The sequence below is a fragment of the Scomber scombrus genome, chromosome 12 (genome assembly GCF_963691925.1).
Source record: "Scomber scombrus chromosome 12, fScoSco1.1, whole genome shotgun sequence".
NCBI lineage: Eukaryota > Metazoa > Chordata > Actinopteri > Scombriformes > Scombridae > Scomber > Scomber scombrus.
Window position 1 is genome coordinate 30,134,046 of NC_084981.1, and position 5,000 is coordinate 30,139,045.

The 5,000-nt window shown below is 36.2% G+C and overlaps 1 protein-coding gene across 1 annotated transcript in view; it reads right to left on the minus strand.

The window, feature by feature from the left end:
* LOC133991866 (NACHT, LRR and PYD domains-containing protein 14-like) overlaps positions 1 to 5,000 on the minus strand; it is a 721,507-nt gene that overhangs the window by 673,907 nt on the left and 42,600 nt on the right. The gene's annotated exons all lie outside the window — the stretch shown is intronic.

Here is a 5,000-nt window from a genome sequence, read left to right on the forward strand (position 1 = left end):
GTGTGTCTGTGTATGTGTGTGTGTGTGTGTGTATGTGTGTCTGTGTGTTTGTGTGTGTGTGTGTGTGTGTATGTGTGTATGTGTGTGTGTCTCTATAAAGAGAGTAAAGTGGAGAACAGCCTACGTGAACGCTCCAATATAAATGATTTTGAGCCATTAATTTTAACCCTTGCTGTGGGATTGTTGTATATTGCTTCAGAGGCATCAATAAAGGTTCTGTTAAAGCCAAACTTTCCAAACACCTTATATAAGAAGGTCCATCTGACCCAATCAAATGCTTTCTCTGTATCCAATCCCATAAACATTGCTTGTGTCTGATTTTACATAATGTCCTCCTGAAGATATGTTGGGTTTGTCTCTGATGGATAAATCCTGTCTGATAAGAGATGGAAGGATGTGTTTTTATTCTTCTAGCTAATATTAAGGTGTACATTTAACACTGAAGTTAGTGGATAATGTTTACAGTCTAACTTGTGGTTTAAGTCTTATTATTGCTGACTTCACTTCTTTATCTGTGATCAGCTTCATTTTGTTCCTGTGTGACTAAAAGTAGATTCAGAGCTTTAAGAAAATGATTTGTTACAGTTTCATGATCTAGTCTCGGTTGTGAATATAATTGTTTCCTCTTCAAAGCTTTGTTGAATCTGCTCTTATTTATACTTTATTTTCTTAGTTAGTGTTATCTGTTTCCTTGGTCTATATGCCAGTAAGTTCATAGCTTTCCTTAATGTGGATGATCCTGATGAAGGCCATGAGCTGAAACACGTTGGCTCATAATAAAGGGTTCATTTACTACAAGTTTGGATTTTCTTCACTTTTTTCCTTCTGCATGCAGCTTGGAAGTAGGTGAGGTTGTACCAGGAACCTCCACTCTGTTTCTATAGCTTTACTTCCTGCTTCATTTAAACCATTTTATTAATATCAGATTCTTTTTAATGTTGTTCTTGTTAATATAATGTTTAATTGTTTCTGTCTCATCTGGTTCTGCTCTGTCGTTCTTTACGTTTACTGTATACATTATTGAGCCTCTGTTGAGTTAAGTGATGAAGAGCAGGAAATGATGTTCCATGTTAATATCTTTATATACTGTACATCACACATCATATGTGAGGACTCGTCTCTGTTACTGTTCTCTTTACAATACGTTTCTATTTCCTTTGTCTTTCCTTCTTTAGTGGATTGTTCACTGTGTTTAAATGTAGTCTCCATAATGTAGATTTCTGGTTGTTACTGATCATTAATAATCATCTATCAGTGAGAGGTTGATTATTAAAAATAATAAATGGTAGAATCAGTGTTTCCTGCAGGAAGGCCACATGTGCCCCTCCCTTCTTAGTTAGGATCATATCTTACTTCTCTTAACATTCACATTAAAGCAGATTTACTTTCATGTTAAGACATTTAACATTGTTTATATGAGGTTAGTGGGACATTTCTGCTGCTGCAGTAAAACAGCAGCGAACAAAACAGCTGTTTGACCCACGAGACACAAAACAGGAAACAACGTTTCAACACCTCAAACTCTGTGATTTCATATTGTTCTGACACATTCAATCAACTAAACAATTAATGTGATAAATAATCATCAGATTGATCAATAATGACAGTAATCATTATTTACAGTCCTGATATTAACACTCACCTGCCTCAGACTGTTTTCCTCCTTCTGCTCTGATGACTGTGAAATGGCGTCTAAATGGACTTTCACCTTTACTGCCTACCTGTCTGTATGTGTGTGTGTGTGTGTGTGTGTGTGTGTGTGTGTGTGTGTGTGTGTGTGTGTGTGTGTGTGTGTGTGTGTGTGTGTGTGTGTGTGTGTGTGTGTGTGTGTGTGTGTGTGTGTGTGTGTGTGTGTCCCTTTTCGGGGCGAGGTTCCTGTAGCCCTGCGTTTCTGCTTGAGGTTCTTTGAATCGTTCTTAGTCTGGACCCTCACCTGGGACCAGTTTGCCTTGGGAGACCCTACCAGGGGTTAATGCCCCCGACAACACGGCTCCCAGGGTCACCGGGACGCACAAACCTCTCCACCAGGATAACGTGACTTATATTTCTTGTTGTAATTTACGTTATCCAGTGAAATGTGTCATAGAGCAGAGGAACACTTGTGTCTGTCACATTCTCATTAGGAGCTGAGCCTCCTAAAGGTCTGATCCTAGAATCACTCCAGATGTGCAGGCTGGGCTACAAACATCATGACTTCACTTCTGGATTCATTGAACCGAACCATGAATCTGTACATTAACCTCCTCGCAGCATGAGAGGAGACACACTGTTAGAAACTAACATGTGACCAGCACTCCTCCATCTTTAGAGCTTCAACATTATAGTGAAGGCTGGTGAGTTTGGACCAGTTGCAAAAAGGGGAAGAGGTACAAAGTCCAGTAAGGCAAGTTCTTTAATCCAAGTGGAGGCAGGTGGTCAGACACAAACATGGCAGAATCAGGCAACCAAAACAGGACAAGGAGCAGGCAGAACATCCCCGGTACCAAAGGAACCGGTCTTTACACAAAGAACAAGCAGGAACAACACGAGAAAGCAAGGAAGACATGGTGGGGTTATATACACAGGGAGGCAAGACACAGGTGGAACAAATAGGTCATCAAATAAGGCGGGAAAAAGAACAAAGAGGGGAAGTAGAACTGTCAACACAGGGGAAGACTAGACTTTCAAAATAAAACAGGAAGTGTACAATACAACATAAAATACAGAGTCTGACAATTATTGTGAATGAAACCTGAAGCTTCTTCATTTTATCTTTGCTGTAATTAAACCAGAGATATACTGTCTACATACAGCCCATCTATGTATATATGTATATCATTTATATTTAAGTATTAATCTGTCTGCTCCTCGCTTTATGTTTTAAATATGTTGAACACATTTATTCATAATCTTCCCAAAATGTTTCATAAAACCATAAAATACCTTTAATAAAAACATCTGTTCATATATTATCTGTTTATTTCTGTCCAGTAAAGATGATTCTGATTTACCAGCTGACACAATATTTTATTATGATAAGAATGAAAAGAATCAGCTGGATGTTAAACCTGAAACAAACAAATAAATACAAACTGTTATTATTTTTGTCTCAGAAAAAGAAATTCAGTCCAGCGATTAAAAGACTGGAATTTAATTTATTTATTATGATTTTAAAAATATAAAGATCTTTGTACATGTTCTGTGTTTAAAATCATTATTTACTGTTTTATAAATTAAAATATGAACAGATTTAAACTTCACAAATGAAAAATAAGAAGATTAGTTTGTTGACAATCAGATAAAACCTGATTATTATAAATAATGAAAGTTTATTCAAATAAAATCAGAACATCAGTGTCCTGCTCTGCTGGCTGCTGCCCCCTGCAGGCCAACACAGCAGCTGCAGCAGGTTTATATATTTACATTAATCTAAATAAATATATATAAATCACTGTTTAGCTTGAAGCAGATTAGTAGTTTGTTGATTGTTTGTCAGACTGATGACATTAATAATCACGTTAATACCTGCAGATCAGATCAGCTCCGACTGTCACAGATCGTCTAGTTACACTTTAAATGATCATAAAAACACATTTCTGTCCGTCTAATATAAAAACAGTATTTAAATCATAGAAGGGCTGAGAGCGGAGAAATATATTTGATCTTTATCAGTTTGGTGGAATATAAAGATATTTATATTTATAAGATATAAGATAAGATTTTACATTAGTCCCAAAATGGAGAAATGTGCATTATTACAGCAGCAAGTGGACAGTAAGATAGAAGAGCAGCAAGAAGAAAAAGAATAAATAAAAATAAATAATAAGTATGAAAAACAATAAGAACAATAATAGTAAAAATATATAATAAAATAAAAATAATCGTGACATTATTTACATTATTTACAAGAGTAATATTATATTAGTATATTTATATTTCTTGTGAGAGAAAAACGTGTTTGTTTCTATTTTTAATGAGAAACGTGTTGATCCGTCTCAGAGCCAGGCTAGCAGTTTCCCTCTGTTTCCAGTCTTTATGCTAAGCTAGGCTAATTCAATCCTGACTCCATTTGTCCAAAATGTTGACTCTGGATGTGACTGGATGATGATGATGATGATGATGATGATCTGCTTCTTCTTCTCTCACATGAATATCTATAACTGCTGTTTTCATACTTTAATCTGATTGGAGGATAATTCCCACTTTGGATGATAATTGTGTCTCCTCTCTGTAATCCAGCCGCCTGCGTCTTTAAGCTCACTTTGTTTTTCATCCTGTTTTGCAGCCCAGAGGTCAGATTAAAGGATGCGTCCGTCATAAATCCACCTTTGTGTTTGTACAAGTGAATTAATCACCTGCATGACTTCTAATGATCGTCTGATCCAAACAACCAAAACATCACACTGATCTATTAAAGGAGCAATACGCTGATTTTACAGAGTTTATTTCTACTCAGATCTGAACCAGCTGCTGAATCCCTTCACTATAATGTTAACCATGAGGAGACATCAGCAAGGCTTTCATTTATTACTGCTGCATAAAAACACAAAACCAGGCTGAATGATACAAACATTACTTCAGAAAGAAAGAGACAAATAAGGGTTGGAAGATGATTCAAAAATATGGAAATATATGAACAGTAAAGAGCTTCCTCCTTTTCATACTGACTAATAAAAGATGTTTTCAAAAAGTGTTGGTAAGATGATGAATTCATAAATCAGTTAAACTAGTTTTAAAAGCAGCATCAGGTTTGTTAAAGCAGCAGAAGATAAATTCAGACACGTTTATTAGAAACACCTTTTTTATCTTTATTTACATCAAACAGCTCATGTAGAACAAATGTGTAAAGTGCTGACTTCAGCTAAATCCAGAGATAACTGTTCAGTTTGTAGTCAGTTAAGAGACTTAAGTGAAGACGACAAAATCCAGATCCAGACTCCAGATGGATCATCAGGATCCAGCTGATCCTCTCTCAACACTCCTGGATGTTCACTCTCACTCTGACAGAGATCACCACCACT